The sequence below is a fragment of the Giraffa tippelskirchi genome, chromosome 11, assembly GCF_054371585.1.
Source record: "Giraffa tippelskirchi isolate mGirTip1 chromosome 11, T2T-mGirTip1v1.2.pri, whole genome shotgun sequence".
Taxonomy (NCBI): domain Eukaryota; kingdom Metazoa; phylum Chordata; class Mammalia; order Artiodactyla; family Giraffidae; genus Giraffa; species Giraffa tippelskirchi.
Genome location: NC_137285.1, coordinates 129952674 through 129972604, shown reverse-complemented (window position 1 = coordinate 129972604; position 19931 = coordinate 129952674). Strand labels below are relative to the sequence as shown.

At 38.2% G+C, this 19931-nt stretch overlaps 1 protein-coding gene across 2 annotated transcripts in view; it reads right to left on the bottom strand.

The window, feature by feature from the left end:
• Positions 1-19931, bottom strand: part of METTL15 (methyltransferase 15, mitochondrial 12S rRNA N4-cytidine) — a 375213-nt gene that overhangs the window by 86482 nt on the left and 268800 nt on the right. The window lies entirely within an intron of this gene.

Below are 19931 nucleotides of genomic sequence, written 5' to 3'. Positions count from 1 at the left end.
AAAAGGGTTAAAATGTGCTCATTTAACATTTCTTATTATGGGAAAATAAATTGGCCACCTCTGAGGCCCACTGAAAAACACTTCAATGATACATAAATAAGTGGGCTTCACAGTGCCAGAGAATTTCACTGGTCCTTGCTATGCCAGTTAGCAATCACGTATCTGGAAATTAACACTAGCCGAAAACAAAGGAAATTTCTCTATGCACACATAAGGGCATAAAGCAGCAAGTCTATAAAACCGTTATGGACACCGACAATAAATGACAAGGGATAAACATATACTTATCTCCAACTGGTTCTATTTAGGAGAAGAAGAAAAATGAGGTCAATGACTTCACTCAAAAAGCTATTCTAGGTTAAGCCTTTCTAACATGAGCATAGATAGAAATTGGTTATTTCAGCCCAGATTCCAACAGCTTTAAAGAGCTTTTCTCTTTAGAGGGTAACATTCATTTAAGGGATCTTTCAACCTATACAATTTCCCAATTCCTAAAATTGATCACAGGAGCAACTTGATTCCAAAAGAAGTTAGGACTTCAAAAATGATGGTAGGATGAGAAATAAGAAATTACTACAAACTATTTCACTAGTCCTAAATTAAATAATTTAATTAATTTTAATTAAATAATTAAAAGTAATACAGCACTGTGAAAAATGCATAAATTCTAGAGATATACCATTTTCAGTTCCGGCTTTATCTCTTCCTGGGTATCACTTTGGGCTTGTGGGAATATGGGTAAAATTTTTATCCCAGCAGACATTAGCTTCCTTTTTTGTGGAACTGAGATTTTAAAAAACCGATTTCATAAAAGCTTGTGAATATTGAAAATTATATTATAAGGGACTTAGCCTAGTATTTAACACATGCTTACATATCAAGTAATACATACTCACTGTACAAAAGTATACTGGTTATTTAATTAAAGTTAATTTAAGTATTAATTACTGTTTTGAATAGAGAATACCAAAGTGTATGGGAGACATTACCAATGTTCCTGTGTTTAGTAAAGATGCAGTAGAGGAGAATGTTAAGGATGAAAAGCTGAGATAAAGAACAAGACTGAAAGGGAACAGGTTGAGAATAAAAGTAGGAGCATCTCCACAGCACTAGATCATTGGAAGGGGGCTTATAAATATATCAGCTTGGCTAAAATGTCCAGCACCCTAGGACTGCCTAAGAGAATGAACTTCTAAAGATTCCATGTGACTTTCCTTTCCACTAATGGACATCCTTTATTCCTTCAATGATTAATCCTCCAAAAATCCTGCAGCTACAATGGTGTAAAGAGGAATAGACTTTTCTATCCTCAGATGGTCATACAGATAGATAGGGTACCCCTCTGGATAGACGTAGGCTACATGTTGTTGTGAAGAGCATCAGAGAAGTAGCAACAGCAGTCAACTTGTGGACCCAAGTGAGATAATATTTCAGGGTTTCTGTGTGGTAACACATTTTGTTCTGTCACAAAATTAAAGAACAACAGTTCTAAGATGTGAACACATCGCACCATGTAGTCTCCAATTACGTTGACTTGAAGGAGCTACAGAATCTTCTCTTTGAGCAGTGATATGAAAAGTTCCAAACAATGGAGGGGAAAAAAGACTAGATTTATATTTCTCCAAAGACAGTTGGGAACTATAAGATACTGGACAAGTTTTTTTATATATAAATTTCAGTTAAATTAATAGGATAATAACTACTTCATAGAGTGATGGTACAGATTAAATAGAATAGTCATGTAAATCATGTAACACAGCCCCCTGTGTGTGCACGCCAAGTCTCTCAGTCCTGTCTGACTGTTTGTTTCCCTGTGGACTGTAGCCCGCCAGGCTCCACTGCCCACGGGATTCTCCAGGCAAGAATGCTGAGGTGAGTCGTCATGTCATCCTCCAGGGGATTTTCCCAACACAGGTCCCTACTATATAGTAAACACTCAATAAATGGTAGCTGTGGTTGTTAAACAGGAGAAAAAAAAGAAAGGAAACATGGTCATTTGTCCATTTCTGCATTTGGTACTACAGGAATCCCACAGAAGCTTGAAGATGAGGCTTCACAAAAATAAATAATGCCTAAACCTGCACCAGTTTTGGTGAATCCCAATGAAGCCAAAGGATGTAATAACAGCTTGTCTTATGAAATAATATCATATTTTATAAAGGTGTATTAAATGCAACTGACTAAAGTTACCAGAGAATATTGGACTGAAGAAATTTCACTGGTTACAGCTTTAAAACTCTCTCATTTTCCTGTGGGAGATGCACTCAGGTATCATGTTTTGTCTTTGCAGGATGAGATCTGGCCAGTAGTGCTAAGTGGGGGCTTTTCAAGGTTCTTATATTTCGAACAACAATCTGGAACTCCAGCATAACTGGTGCATATATTTGTAAAAACTGTCACCTGAAATTGACATCTAGGTCTGGATACAAATTCACATAGTGCTGCCAATCCACCTCCCTTCATCATGCAGGTTATGTTTTAGGGATTCCCTGGGGGCTCAGACAGTGAAGAATCTGCCTACAATGCAGGAGACCCAGGTTTGATCCTGAGAAGGGCACAGTGTGGCAAGCCTGCCTGGTGAGGGCCTAACTACCTCAACTCTGTGGGCAGTGGAGCCATTTGAGTTCTGCGGGACATCTAGTAGAAAGGAAACCCCCGACATGGGGGATCAGAGCACCTAACAGTCATGTGAACTTTGAGGGTTTCCCTAGTGGCTCAGATGGTAAAGAACTTGCCTGCTATGCAGGAGACCTGAGTTCGATCCCTGGGTTGGAAAGATCCCCTGGAGAAGGGGAGAATTCCATGGACAGAGGAGCCTAGCGGGCTACAGTCCATGGAGAAACAAACAGTCAGACACGACTGAACGACTTTCACACACACTTCAGGAAGCATCTTCCAGCTGCAGTTTCCTTGCTTCTCAAATGCAGATAAAAGCATTTGTCCTCATCAGTCTTCCAGACTGCTTGTGTGGATCAAAATATAAATTGATAATTTGTGCAAATTTGGTATAAACTACAAAGTAATAAGGATTATAATAATATAAGCCATATTGTGATTATTTCCTCTTTAGGTATTCAAAATATTGAAGAAAATACATTATCTTTCATTGAAAGAGGATCAGACAAAAGTAAGGATGAATCTGTTCATTTGGGTCACCTCTAAACACCTATTCAATCCATTGGCATGTTGGGCTTACATTCCAGACATTTGTTTTTGAAGGGGTAATAGTGTGTCCCTAGAAAGTCCCTATCAGAATCATAGGAATGACTTTGCCTCTCCATACTTCCCAGAAAATTTGTGAGTGCCAACATTTTCTCAATGTATTTCCTTTTTGATTAAGCCAGAGTGATTGGTTACTATAACTTGCAGCAAAGAACTCTAACTGATACACATGGTATAGTGGGAAGACCTTTGAGACCAGACAGAGATTAATTGAAATGCCAGGCCCATCACTTACTAAACTTGGATAAGTACGTAACCTCTTTGTGCCTCAGTCTCTAATCTGCAAAATGGGAATGAGAGTCTCCCTCACAGAGACTGTGATGTGTGAGAATACTGAATAGAGCAATTGGCACCCAGAGGGGTTTAATATATTGCAATTGTCTTTATTCTCTCAATCAGTGATTTTTTACCTTTTAGGATCACTCATACCTTTGAAAATCTAATAAGCATTGAGTCTCTGATCCAAAAGTAATGTGCATATAAATATCTACACAACCTCTTTCATATAGTTTTAGAAATTCATTGGATCAACTGAAGTCTAATAAGGGCCCACCAAAACCAAATAATAATTTCTATTATAAGTGGTTGCTTATGACATATACATACATATTTTCACTTTGAATGTTATATATCTGCTTTGTCTCTGAGCTCTTCTGCTACTGTTACTACCATCAAGACTCAACAAATGCTTTTACTTTTATAAAAAATAACTACTTAGAAGGACTGTTACACTCATCATATCACATAATCTTCCAAAAAACTCCTGTGAAGTCTATGTTGTTATCTTATTTTACAGATTGGAAGAAAAAAATTTACTTTGTATTTCTCCATTATAAACAAGACTCCTGAGTCTATAACTTGTGTTGTTTTAGTCACCATTGTTTTGCCAACAATTTATATAGTACCTGGAACATGGTAGCACCCAAGGTACTCATTTGAAATAAATGAAGGGAAAATGTAAAAAGAGGATTCTTATTTCTAAATGATAAGGTGATATTGAGGCTAAATAAGCACAAAGCCAAAACTTTATTAGAACTTCCATGTGACCATAGCCCAGTATCATCAGAGAGATAATGAACTATTAGTAAATGTTTCATTGATGGGTAGGTAGATAAACTGATGAATAAATAAAACCTTTGTAAAAAATGGAACCTGAACTTCAACAAAAAAATGGAACCTGAACTTCAACAAAAAATTTCTGTTTATCTTGTTGTTGTTCAGTCGCTCAGTCATGTCCAGCTCTTTGTGACCCCAAGGACTGCAGCTCGCCAGGCTTCCCCATCCTTCACCATCACCCGGAGCTTGCTCAAACTCATGCCCATTGAGTTGGTGATGCTATCCAACCATCTTGTCCTCTGTCATCCCCTTCTGTTTCTCTATTACTGCCTAAAACTTAGTAACTTAAAGCAACCACTTTGTTTTGTTCTCAACTTTCTGGATCAAGAATTTAGGAAGGGTTCAGCTGGATGGTTTATCTCCAAGCTCCATGGTATCAGAGGTGGGTGAATGGGGCTAGAACATCCATTTCCAAGCTAACTTCTTCATGCATTTGCTTATGCCTTGGTAGAAAGTGGTCTCCATGAGGCTCCTCTCTCTTGCCATGAAGTCTCTTTACTTTGACTCTCTAGCAGGATTGTCAGACTTCTTACACAGCAGCACAGGGCTCCAAGATGAAGAGGTAAGACCTACAGTCCACTAAAGCGCTATGTCTAGAATTGAAACAGCATCATTTATACTGGATTCTATTGGTCAAAGTAGTCACAGGCTGGCCTATGGTTTATGGCGTGAGGAAATAGATCTCATGTGATTATGGAAAGAATAACAAAGAATGGGAAGCCACTGTTAATCTTAAGTTTCCTTAGCCAAGACAGAAAGTTCACAAGCAATCAACTATGACATTGCTCTTGTTGCCACCTTCAATCAGACTTTTGTCGTGGCATAATTTTCATTTCCCAATTATCAATAAATAATCCTATAAACCCTTAGAGTCAATGAAGCTTGGATGCATATCTGAACTAATTTTCATGCTTCAGTGAGCATGTCTCAGGGGTAACATAGGAATGTCTGTGTTCTAGTTATTTAAGGTAATTCAAACTTCTCCAAATCTGGTGGGATCAAGCAGCCCAAAATAACATTACAGCTAAAAATTTACTCTACAGTAGTGTCATTACAAATCAGTCCTGCACTACCCACCTCCTAGGCATGCAAAAAAAGTTAGCATTGCCACTTTCAGGATATTTTAGCATCTCAACAGGGAGTATGGCTAAGTAAGATCTAAAATAGCACAATGATCCCAGAAACTACATAGACGAAAGAAAATACAAATAGCACAAACAAGCACAGGGCATCTCGGACAATCCCAAAGAGAGCTAAAACTTATTTTCAACACTAGGTTCTAGAGGCTTCATATTTTGAGGAGTTATACTTCTGATGGTTTTAAATTATTTCAACAGGCACAAAGATTATTATCTTACTGTGTCATGATCTTAATCTCTACCTATCACAAAAATTTACATTACACAGTATTTTCAATGACCCAGGACTTTTGTTCCCTATTAACTGATCAAAAAAGAGGAACTGGTTGGTTTTGTCAAATGCAAAGGTGCACTTGAGTTATTTTTGGCTCATTGGAACTTTCAGTGTAATGGCTCAGTACGCCGGGGAAGACAACATTTTACAGACGTGAGACTCGCTGTGCATGCTGTGTGCTTAGTCTCTGTCATGTTCAGCTCTTTGTGACCCCATAGACTGTAGCCCACCAGGCTCTTCTGTCCGTGGGGATTCTCCCGGTAAGAATACTGGAGTGGGTTACCACCCCTCCCTCCTCCAGGGGATCTTCCCAACCCAGGGACCGCACCCAGGTCTCCTGCATTGCAGGCAAATTCTTTACTGTCTGAGCCACCAGGGAAGCCCAAGACTTGCCATAACTAAAGTCAATTTAGACACACATGTGGAAAGCTTAGAATGTGAGAACAAAGGAGAGAATAAACAAGATGGGTTTAATAGAAACTATAGATGTCAACTCCAGAGAAGGCATCTGGGAGAACTCTTCGTTCCTGATGGGGCACCATGGTCCCAGCCTCAGTATCACAATCTTTCATTCCTAAAACATCCATTAGAATGCGACATCCATGGAAAGCAAGATTTTGGTCTTCTGCTCTTTAATATATTCTAGACATTTAGAACAACCCCTGGCATCTAATGAGCACTCAATAAACGTTTGCTCAATTTAACAAATGAAGCTCGTGAGCATTGGCTGAAAGGGATCCAGGAGGCTAATTGAATGTGGGTGTACTTAATGGAGACGTATTTGTGCAATAGGAACTCTGTCTGTGGCATAAGAGAAAGGAACCAAGATACCTGCCAACATGGAGGCAAGCCTCGGGGCTCCTGCCCATTATATAGTGTGTAATGAGGGTCTCCTCAGTGCTAAACAGAGCGACAAACCAGAGCTAAAAAGAGAGAATCCCTATTCAGTGCTGAAAGTGAGGAAAGGGGACAAGCATAAGGCTGTTGCATCCCACAATCACTTGGGCACTCAGATCTCAAGTCTGATGAACAGAAAAGGGTATGGGGGCAGAGTGGAGGAAACATCTTATGATCTGAAGTGTGATAGCTGACATAATTGCAAGATTTACTCCACTCAGAGGCAAAGATAATGTGAAGAACATCACAATTCACCCACTTTATCTTTTAATTAACTCAGTAACTGGAGGCCACACCATATCCACTTGTAGGGGTGGATGGATATAGGTATGAGAAAAAAGCAGAAACTGACATAATCTATCTTAACCCCTAGAGCAAGACATTCCACAGTCTCTCTCCTCCTGAGATAGTTCTGAATCTGAAGAATTTTTCAACAAGAAAGCATATAATATCCAGTCTCTAAACTTTCCAATCCATCAAGAACTGATTTGAAAAATTATCCATGGTGACTTCTGCATCAGAATTTATAGTGTAAAACTAGAAGAGAAAAATAAAAACTCAAAATCCAAGCAGACCACAAGTTAATGAGATCTAACCATTGGTTTCTATGGCACAAGTTCAGTTCAGTTCAGTTCAGTTCAGTCGCTCAGTCGTGTCCAACTCTTTGAGACTCCATGAATCGCAGCAGGCCAGGCCTCCCTGTCCATCACCAACTCCCCACCTTAAACTGATGAGCTCTAGCCCTTGGTTTCTGTGGAACAACAAAAACCAATCAAACAAACATAAAAACCCAAAACAAACAAACAACAACTCTGCAAAAAAAAAAAAAAAAGTCAAGGCCCATGCTTGTCTTATTCAATGCTTTACTACCAGCACTGCCAATAGTGATGAATTTATAGTGAATAAAGAGAGTTTGGCCTTGCATATACAAAACATTATATTGGGCTGTCAGAAGTCCTGTTCACCAAGTGATTTGTGGGTAACAGATGCTGTGTTCTCTCTTAGGAGGGAAATCTTTCTGCATGCCTGGTCACCTGCTCTTTGCCAGCCTGCTGTCCTTTCCATGAGTGTGCTTTTCTTCCACCGCCTCTTATAATCTAATCTCACGAGAGAACTATTTCCTAGTTGAGCTCCAAATTAAGAAGAAAAGCAACAAACAGCCTAAGATGCTCAAAGTTGATCAAGAAAAAGAACAATATTAAACAGGAAGATATATGATAACACACATAAATAGAAAAGAATCAGAAAATATCCAAACAACATCAGAGGTGAGCAGTACAGTCATAGGTGATTAAAAATTTTTTTCCTTTATAATTGTTTTATATGTTCCTCAAAGAACATATATCATTCTTATACTGAGAAAATATCATCAAATTGCAATATGTATGTATAAGATCCCATTTTAATTTTCATAAAATGAGTATGCATGTGTGTGAATGTATGTATGCACATATGCTTGAATATGTATAGGAAAATCTGGAATTTCAGACATCAAAACTAGAAATAGTTGACAAATTTTGGAAATGTGATTGATGGTAGAGGGGAAAAGGAGAGTAATTTTACTTCTTTTCTTTTATTCTTTTCCAATGTTTGAAATTGTATTTTATAATAAACGTGTATTGTTTTTAAATTTAAAAAAAAAACAGGTAACTAGAAATGATAATCCAAAGTGTCCTGTTGGTAGTCAGGTCCACGGAAAATCCAATTATAAAATGAAATGTATTACTGCTGTGATAATGTGTAGCTATTGACATGATAATATGTTATTATATCATTATTGCTATTGTAACAACATACTTGCATAGGTTAAGTTCCTTTTTTTATTCTTTAGGTTAAACTAAAGAAAACAAACCTAAGGGACAAGTGATAAAACACAGTTCTCTAAGCACATTGAAGAGCTTGTGATTTACATGTGAGTCCTTCCCAAAAGCAGGATGAGAAGAAAGCTTAAGACCTGCTCCTAGAGGAAGTTAGCTGAGGTGCAGGGAAGACTTCACACAGTGTGAGCAAGTGGCCCCCATGTGGGTTAGCAAGAAGCACACACAGAACTGCTTTCCCTGGAGGACTTTAAAAATAGGCTGGCGTGACTGAGTGAATGAAAATGTATTTCTGCTAAAGGCCAAGCAGACGGACTTAGTGACCCCTCAAGGTCCCTTCCAGTTCTGTGACTCAGGCTTACAACCCTCGCTCAGGAACAAGAGCTCGGCCTCACCCAGAAGGCTTCACTGGCCTCTTTATCTCCATGGGCTGCAAATGCTCCCCACATCCTGCTATACCCATAGTCCTCAAGCCCAGCTCCTAATAGCATCCTTGAGGGAAAAAAAAAAAGTTGCTCAGAAGCAAATTCAAAACATGAGGTCTACAAAACTCAAGCTGAATGACATACAATCTTCAAAAATGTCAATGTCCAGATTAAAGGAGACTAAAGGAAACTGAAACAAAACAAAATTGATGAAAATGCAGCTGGTGATCCTGAATTGGATCATATAATGGGATGGGGTGGAGTCGGGGAGAAGGAAGGCTATAAAAGACATTTCTGGGCCAGTAGCTGAAGTTGGAATGTATTGTAACATTGCTCAATTTCTTGGATTTGATAATGATACTATGAGCATGTAAGAGAAAAAAAATCCTTGTTGTTAGGAAATAGACACTAAAGTTTTAAGGAGCAAAGATTAGATAGGTGGGCTTCCCAGGTGGCTCGGTGGGTAAAGAATCCTCCTGCAATGCAGGAGATGCAGGAAGTACAGGTCTGATCCCTGGGTCGGGAAGATCCCCTGGAGGAGGGCATGGCAACCCAGTCCAGTATTCTTGCTTGGATAATCCTATGGACAGTGGAGCCTGGAGGGCTACAGTCCATAGGGTCGCAGCGAGTCAGTCACGACTCAGCAACTAAGCACAATGCACACATTAGATAGGTAGCTGGATAGATAGACTTATAAATATATACACACAGAGATGATAAAGCAAATATGACAAAATGTTCAATATTGGTGCGTCTGAAAAAGGATCTAGAGAAGTACTTCATACTAATCTTTAAACTTTTCTATAAATTAGAGGTTATTTTTAAAAAAAAGTTTGTAAAAGTGGGCTCTAAAGTTGCTGTCATAACTTAGGTGTTTCACTACCAGGATTCCTGCCTCATCTATCTCTCACCATTAGAAACCATATCCATCTTGGCTAATCTTGAACATCTGCTTCCCATCTGGTCCTGATTTCTGGAACTACCACAGTTCTCCTATCAGTCTGAATCCCCTGTTCACCTTTTCACAATTCTAACCCCATCCCTTCAGGATCAGGACTCAAGCCAGTTCCTCAGTTCCAGTGCCCTAGTGAAATCCCTGACTGACACATCCTGACGTAGCAACTGTCTGCCTTGCCCTGAGCAAAGCTCTAGTTCTCTCTGGCTTGCTCATTCTTATTTTTTTTTTAAAGGCAAACAGTCTTTCTTATATTCATAGGCATTCAGTAAGCTACATGAGCAATGGCTTGCTCACAATTTATTGCCACTTTTTTGCTATGGTGCGAATCTTAACCTAGGAAAGGATGTAACTTTGGTAGGAAGGATAGGAACTAACATTTATGAGTGTCACCCTCATGCTACGTGATTTATGTACACTATCTCATTTAACCTTCCCAACTTCTGCAAGGCATATTTTATTATCCATATTTTATAGATATTTTATTATCTATAAAATATTATCCATATTTTATAGAGACCATTGAGGCTCAAAGATCATAAGCACTTTGTCTAAATTCATGGCTACTAAGTGATTAAGCCATTAATCAAACCCATATCTTTATGTTAACAAGGCTAACTGTCATCACATAAATGACTTCACAGAGAATTCCCTGGTGGTCCAGTGGTTAGGCCTCTGTGCTTCCACTGCTGGCAGCCTGGCTTCTATCCTTGGTTGGGGAATTAAGAGCCTGAAAGCTATGTGGTGTGGCTAAAAAAAGTAAATAAATAAATGACTTCACAACAAGCCATCCCAATTCTATGGGCATACAGTAGAGAGACACTACCTGTAGATGAGATGATGTCGTGCACTCAGTCATGTCTGACTCTTTCAGGCTCCTGTAGCCCTCCAGACTTCTCTGTCCATGGGATTCTCCAGGCAAGAATACTGGAGTGGGTTGCCATTTCCTCCTCCAGAGGATCTTACCCAACTCAGGGATCGAACCATGTCTCTTGCTTTTTCTGCAGTGGCAGATGGATTCTTTACTACTGAGCCACCAGGGAAGCCCAATATTATCTTGTTCTCACTTATAATTAGTAATAGCAAATAAGCTCCGAACTAATTTACATAAACTATTTTGTTAAATTCTAATAAATACAAGCCACTTTATATACTGATCTTTCATTTTTATCTCCTATAAAATTTTGACTAAAATTCAACACATTTAGGAGAAAAGACCTCTATTACTAGTACTACTGTTGGGACTATATACTGATCCATCTTTTTTGAGAAGCAACTTGACAACATGTACTACGGCCTCAAAATGTCTACAGCCTTTAACCTAGCCCTTCCTGGATATCTATCCAGTATTGCAACTATGGAGGCTGGATTACTTTGTGTGCCAAGATGTTCCTTGCAGTGTTATTAGCAATAGTTAAGATAATAGCCTAAATGTCAAATGATAAAGGCATGGATAAGTAGGTGATGGTGCACATCCCTATAGAATAACAGTGTAGCCATTGAAAATTATTTTCATAAAGTGTAATGACATTTTAAAACTTCTAGCACTGAAAGCCATGCAACTTCATGAGCCTATGAGGAGTTTGTGCAGGTAGGGGGGAGGTGGAAGAGAGACAAACACTGTGCCTGTTCAGTTAGACGTAAGGATGAGGCGGACAACTGAGCAAAGGAGACAGAGAAGTAGCAGCCACTCAGGTGAGAGGGATAATGAGAGAGCGCCATTCCCAACAGCGAAACCAAGGTGTGGGGTATTACAATGGAAAATGATCAGTGGTGTCAAAGGCTGCTGTTAGGTTAAGCAGTGATTGTCAGTGAGAGAACTTGAGGTTGCTGTCATTAATTCTGTTTTCCATTAGAAATCAGAATAGTGGTTGCCTAGAGTGGGGAAGGGAGGTCAGGAGAAGGATGTCAAGGAGCTTCCTGGGTGATGCAAATTTTTCACCTCTTAACTAGGGTGTGGGTCACACAGGTAGGAACACTTTTCAAAATTCATCAAACTGTACACCTAAGATTTGTGCTTTTCAGTATGTGCAAATTGTACTTCAATAAAAAATAAATAAATTCTATTTTTTACCTTTCTGCATTTTCCAATATTACTTTAATGAACATTCATTACTTTTATAATAAAAAATAAACATTTAGGAACGAAGGTGGGATTACTGCATATGTCAAACTTCTTTGAATTGTAAAGGTAAGAATTAGCAGGATATTATTTTTCCCTCAACCAAAAGCCAATGTAAATAATAATTGAATAGTGTACATAATGAAAACTTTGCCATGGACTTCCCAGGGGACACTCACCTCCACAAGTAAAACTCTAATTCTTATAGATACACCAGGAAACATCTACTTCTTGACAGATCAAGACTGGACAGTTCCAGGAATGAGTGATTTATGTATCTTACAAATTCAAAGCAATGAAAGCTAATATCAAAATGTAGTTTTGTGTATTTGAGTAAGTTGGCTAAATTCTGTATCCGTATTTTCTCCAAAATGGCATTAATGTCTGTATATGTCAATCTCCTGGTCCCAAGTCAATTCCATAAGTTAATGATCATGAAATTATTTGGAAATCATAAACAATTTTATAAATTCAAGATGTGGTAAATATTAATACGATTTGAGGCCATGGGCAGTTCTATTTATCTCAATAACCTTACAGGGGATGTTGCCTTTGGAGGTAGACCTCAAAACTGCCTTCTTTCCTGAAGAAATAGTTCAGAGCAAATGCCCCAATAACTGTGAATCTGAAACATCACCTTTCAATGGTTAGTGAATATTTGTAGTACAATAAGAAGGCTCATATCTTGAGAAATTGTCACTTCTTTTCTTTTTATATACAACCTCCTTTACCTCAATTTTCATTAGAAGGAGAGTTTCTTGTCTTCTTGTAGGTTAGTGAAGAAAGAAATATGAATTCATGGGAAAGGCATACCAATTTCCATATGTCCAAAAATGAAATCTCTTCCTCTCCTCACAGCTTGCAAAACCTACTCCATTTCCTGTGTACAAAGCACCTTAGTACATGTCTACTATCCCCAGAAGTTGCAATTGAAGGATAGAAAATAATTTGTATTTTCTAGAACAGAAAGATTGTCCAAGAAATTAGAGAGATCAGAAAAATCTGGTGGGTGTCACTGAAGGCTTTTGAAAACAAGGATGATATTTTTTTAAGTGATTTTAGCAAGATGAATATGAATTTGGCAAGAAAAGATTGAAAAGGATCAAGTAATAGAAAAGCCCCCAGATGAAAAGCTATTGACATGTAAATGTGAGGTTGTGAGTGCAGTGAGAATAGAACCAAAATAGGGGAGTCAGAAATAGGATAAGGTCATGAGGAAAATGGAAATGTGGTTTAGGACATGGTGAGTTTAAGACAACAATGAGATCCAAACAGAAATATCAGGCATGTACAACTGAAGGTGCAAGGCGAGGAAGCAGAAGAGCATCTTTGAACACAGTTTGGGAAGAATATTCCACTCAGTGTGATCATAGAGGGTCTGTAGAGTTGCCTTTACCAAAAGAACATATGGATTTTATTTACTTAATAACACATTTAAGCTAATATATCAGAAATAGCTTTTCAGCATGTAGATATATCAAAAATTACCAAGATTCTTCATGTTCTTTTTTCCATACTCTTCAAAATCTTTTTTCCACAGCCTTCAAAATTTAGTGTGGATTTTACACTTTTCATTTGGCTAGCCAGATCTCAAGTGCTCAATGGCCACTTGTATGTGGGTTATGACAACAGTACTGAACAGTACAATTCTAGATGATACCTTCCCACTTCTTATAGCTCAGCATTAATAGCAGAAGATTGTAGGGGAAGGAAAAGCTGATTACCAAGATAGAAAATGTGAGAAGGGATATGAAAGTATGTGGCTTCCCAGGTGATTCAGTGGTAAAGAATCTGCCTGCTAATGCAGAAGATATGGGTTCAATCCCTGGGTCGGGAAGACCCCCTGGAGGAGGAAATGGCAACCGACTCCAGTATTCTTGCCTGGAGAATTCCATGGACAGAGGAGCCTGGTAGGCCACAGTCCATGGGGTCACATGAGTCAGACAGGGACTAAACAGCAGCAGCAGCATATGAAAGTGTGCATGTTTGTGTGCTTATGTGTGATTTATGTGTGTTTGTACTTATGTGTGTACTTATAATGACATTTATCAAATTTTTATTATACACCAGGCATGAATATAGGATTTAAAATATATTAGTATGTTAACTAACTGAAAAAACTCTGTGGAGTAAGTACTATAAATATTATTTCCATTTTGCAAGTTAAGAATGTCTTAAGATTAAGTAAATTTTTTCAAAATTATTCAGCACTTACTCTACAATAGCCAAGACAAGGAAGCAACTGAGTATCCATCCACAGAAGAATGGATAAAGAATATGTGGTACATATATATACATACACAAAATAATATTACTCAGCCATAAAAAAGAATGAAATAATGCATTTGCAGCAACGTGGATGGACCTAGAGAACATTATACTAAATGAAGTAAGTCAGATAAAGACAAATATCATATGATGTCACTTTTATGTGGAATCTAAAATATTACACAAACGAACCTATTTACAAAACAGAACATACAGTCTTACCAATGGGGAAGGGAGGAAGGAATAACTAGGAATTTGGGGGTTAAAGATACACACTACTATATATAAAAATAGATAAACAGGGACTTCCCTGGTGGTACAGTGCCTAAGACTCCGTGCTCCCAAAGCAGAGGGCCTGGGTTTGATCCCTAGTCACGGAATTAGATCCCACATGCTGCAACTAAGAGTTTGCATGGCACAACAAAAGATCCTGTGTGCTGCAACTAAGACCCAGTGTAGCCAAATTAATTAATTAAATAAAATAAACCACAAGGACCTACTGTATAGCACAGGGAACCACATTTGATATCTTGTGATAAACTATAATGGAAAAGAATCTGAAAAAGATTTGCTATACACCTGAAACTAACACAATATTATAAATCAACTGTATTTCAGCAACAAAAAATTTACTTAGCACCTAAGTAACTTTGAAAAAGTGACCTAACTTCTTTCAACCAGATCAGTCTCATCCCAGTATCCTTGCACTGAACTTATATTAAAGTTTATGGGATTTGTTTTATTAACTTTCTTTTGTGGCAAAAAAAAAAAACAACCCTAAATGCTAGAGCTATTATTAAATAATAACCCATTGTGAGTAATTTTTCATATTATAAATTAATATTCATATTATTACTGCAATGATTGTGCACTAGCCATAATATGAATATCTAGCAATCTATTTAATTGTTTCTCCTTTTCTGGCCCTTAATTTCCTCCACATGAGTGTGGCTTTTGTATTTAGCAACATAAATAACCGGCTCACCAGTTTGATTTGGTATGCAAAAATACAATGAAATTGATGTTGAAAACTAGATTGATTATCATTCAATTCCCAAGCATGGCTTTCCAGGGGCAATATCTATATAGCTACATCTCTCCCATCTATCTCATCCCGCACTAATTGCCACAGTTAGGGTCTTAGACCAGGGACCAGAAAGACTTGGCAAAAGCCTGCATATCTGCCCAACTTAGGCACAGTTGACAAATACAGAGCCTTAGGAGCAGACTGAAGACAGATATGCCAACTGAACACCAAAAACGATGCCAAGTCAAAAATGGTCTCTTGTATCTGTCAACTCCACAGGTGGGCAATGAACCAACATGCTCTGCTAACTTGTGGCAAGTTTCCAAACTCAAGGCTTCTCTTCCAATTGAGAACCAATTAGGCTGAAAGTACTTAACGATTAAATCCCTCCTCTCAGAATGTCCACAGTCCTATAAAATTCCAACAGATAATTACAGCAGGGGTAAAAGAGATGAAACTTAACAGTGCTTATAAAACACATCCCCAACTACCCAAGGCTTTGTGATGTTAGTAGGGTTATTGAGTACTCACTGAGCATCTTTTCTCCTCTGCTTCCCACTGGTTCCACACACAAGGATAAAGGAGGAAGACAGGTAGAGAGCGCTAAGTGAAGTACGGTACCAACAAATTCAAGTTTAAGCACATGATCAGATATGTTACTCAGACAAAATTCAGTTATTCTAAATTGCATTAACTGCTTGGCTTGGGAATGAGTCTTCCTGAGATCTCATGGAGCAAATTTGTCCCACGAACCCCTCCATCTCTGCTGTCCATATCCTGGATACAAGCCCAGCATAGTGAACTTTCCATTTTTATTCTTATTCTTATTCTTATTATTTTTTTTTGCCAGCAGAAAGCTTAGTGTAAGGATTCTCAGAAATATGTAGGCACTCTCCCGTGATTTTCTAGGAAAGAAATACTCAACATAATTGGCAATATTCATGCATGCCCTAGTCCTTTTAGGACTTAGTCCTTCAATCATTCCCTCCTTGGATCCTAAAAAAGTTACAAATTGTTGCAAAAAGAAAATGCTTATCCAGCCAAGACTCTGAACAAGGACTTCAAATAAAGGGTGACAGCTTCCTCTTTCCTCAATTCAGTTCAGTTCAGTCGCTCAGTCGTGTCCAGCTCTTTCCTGTCCCAATTCAATCTTACACAGACATCCACCAATCTCCTATAACATGCTGTGACATTTTTCCTTGCATTCTGCACACGCACACATGCACACTCACACATATAATTGGTGTTTCTAAAAGCATGTGCCTACAGACCATTAACATCAGACTCATGGGAGTGGGGTAGTTGATAAAAAAGTTTTCTGGTACCTACTCTAGCCAGGCCAGTTAAATTAGAATATTTGGAGAGTGGAAAGTGAGACTCAATCAGACAATAAAGCCTGACAACCACTTCCTTGAACCCTTAATTTCTCAAGTGCAGGGAATATGTTTCAGCTAGAAAGGAGTTTATTTATGGTTAAAGGGATGACTTTTGAGATCTATACGAGGTTACCCGACCCTGGACACAGGTACTAGTCCTTTCTGCCTACAAGGACAACCCAGCCCCACTTGGCCTGAAAAAGCCTGCACATCCTATCCATCTTACTAGAAAATCTGAAATATTTCACTATAATTATGAAGCTCCTGGTGAGCATAGTGCACAGTTCCTCATTCTCACTGTCTGGGAAAAGGTCTTTGAGCAAGAATGAAAACTGAGATAATAATAGAATTGAGTTCCTGGGTCATTTCAAGAAATCACTATTAAAACTAATCACAAAAGAACTTCATACTATAATGTAGGCTGGAACTTAAAATAGGAATAATGAATGTGGATTTGCTTATTTTCAATTCATTCATTGATTCATTTACTTTTTCATTTATTCATTTTTAATTCAATAAATATTTACTGAGCACCTCCCACATACCAGGCAGTGATGTAATTGCTAAGGATAAACATGATAGAAAATGATTCTGTCCTTGTGAGGTGAAAATTTTGTTCATTTATTCACTTATTCATTTATTCATCATTTGTTTAATAAATTTACTAAACACACTACTAAACATACAACTGGGATGGACCCTATAGAGTATCTTTAAACAAATCATGCATAGGCCATGCCCTCAAGCAGCTTTCAACTTAGCTGTGCTGTCAGAGATCAAAATGAATGATTCTTATCCTGGGCAAAATAAAATGAATACTAAGTACAAAAATGAGATTACTTCTGCCTAAAGCTGACTGAAAAGGAAGGGTCTGAGCCAAACAACAAATTTTGTCATGCAGACATGAGAACACCCTTCTGCTGAAATCACAAGGAAAAGGCAAATATATCTATATAATATTTGAGAAAAGGTATACAAGATGAGTGTTTTATAGAGTGGGTTTAAGAACTGGAGGTAGAAACATCTGAACAGGTTAAAGAATTCCTGGCTAAAGATTTTGTCTATGTTGCATCTTTATATGTGAACCTTCTTTTTCCATTTATCCACTCAGTTCAAAATATTCATTGAGCACTTTCATATAATGGTGAAACAACTGCTAAAAATGTCACCTATTTTAACAAAGAAGGCAGAAAATGTAGTAATGAATGTTTGAATTTGAGTGATGAGATTTCCAGGCAAGACCTTCAAGATGCTGACCAGCTCTTATTGATGGTATTTGATAAACTGCTACCAGATGTTCTAAAGAAAAAACTAGCTGGTTTATAAGCAGAACACAGAACACAGAAGAAATGTAGAGGACTCATGGTTTTCTAGTGGGGAATATAAAACTGTTTTTCATCTCTAGCCTCTCTGGGAAGCAGAAAACTTACCAAAGTAAAACACTGTTTGAGGACAAAAGATCAAATGACAGATGTGGCCATAAGGCCTTTCTTAAAGATCCATGAAAGAGTTAAGGTGGGGCCTAGTAGAATTTCTCTGCTCTAATAAAAGGCTTAGAACAGTATTAAAGTTATGGCTTTTAGCTCATGAGGTAAAATCACATCATATTCAAAGGAAATGCACGGTGGATTTTAATTCAGCTAAAATGGCAATGTCCTGTCCATATGGGCCAAAAGGAATTGAGACTGTAGGAAAAAATGTCTGAAAGACCTTTATGCACCAATTCTCTATAGGGAAGCCTATAGAGGGTATAGTCCAACAGCCTCTTAAGAAGGAATCAAAATGAAAGTGAAAGTTTTAGTCATTTAGTCCTGCCCAACTCTGTGACCCCATGGATTGTAGCCCATCAGCCTCCTCTGTCCATAGAATTCTCCAGGCAAGAATACTGGACTGAGTTGCCATTCCCTTCTCCAGGGGATCTGCCTGACCCAGGGATCGAACCCAGCTCTCCTGCATTGCAGGCCAATTCTTCACCTCTGAGCCATAAGGGAAGCCCCAAGAAGGAACCAAAAAGGGTAAAAAAGAAATGATGTGATAGAGGGCTGAGCCAAGAGCCATGGAGAACAATGGATTGGGAGTCATTCCCAGGAAGCAGAACTAAAGTCTAATCAAAGAATATTCCTCATATCCAGAGTAGGGGAAATTGGCAGAATTTACCCCTGATAAGTTCAGAATTGCTATGGATCAGTAACTGATATGTACCTTCTATTCTTATCCTTTTCAAATGGGAATATTATATAGGTCATTCTGTTTTCATTTCATTACTATATGGTGGGTGTGTATAGGTTAGATAACTTTTTTTTCTAGTATATAACTTTCTGGCTCAAGAAGTGTTTATGTGAACCTGATGGAGATCAAAACAGCCTAGACTTCAAGCATAATGTCACAACTTGAGATTTAGGAGGGTCTTGGAATGGGAATGAACATATTTTTCATGTGACGTCATGTTGGTAATTGTGACCAGAAAGCAAACTATGGTAGATTATTGAACTAGAGGCCCTAGGTTTCCATGCCTGTCTCTATCCATACGTTTTGGTCATGTTTTCTCACTCTAATTCTGGGTTTGTTTAGACCAGAATGGGAAAAAAACTGACACCAGCAGAGACTTGAACTAGTTCTTATGCATTTCTGGATTCCTGACCCTGCCATTAGAACATACCTGGGATAGCCTCTTGGAGGTAATGAGAGACACATAGAAAAAAGTTAAGTTGTTCTAGCTGAACCGTTAGCAGATCAGACGTTCCCCAGTCAGCATGCCAGCTGACTGCACCTGCCTGAGAAAGTCTAGCCAAAATGAGCTGAGCCTGGCCCGGATCAGCAAAATCATTTTGTCAACTTGTAGACACATGCTCTATATGCGAAATATGGACACTAAGTTTAGGGTGGTATGTTACAGTGCAAAAGCAAATTGATACAGGCAGTATGTAAGATGGAATCTATTTGCCGTCTCAGTACTAAAAGTTCCCTTTGAAGAAGTTTAATTAGGGCAAATTTGAAGGATATTCCCTAGTTAACAGATTCATCTTATAACGATTGCATAAAATCTCAGCCAGATAGTGACTTCTAAATTTACAAACAGATTAGACAGAAGAGAGCAGAGAGACTACTACCAATATATGAATTCAACAAGTCAGCTTCTGAATCACTGAAAACAGCCACGGTCAGAGATGTGATTATTCTATGACAGCATGGCCCAGCCTCTTCAATGCAGGACAATTCCCAACGAGATCATTCAGTCTTTAGAAATAAGTCTAGTTTAATTATATTTGGTAATTAGATATCTCTTTAATAAA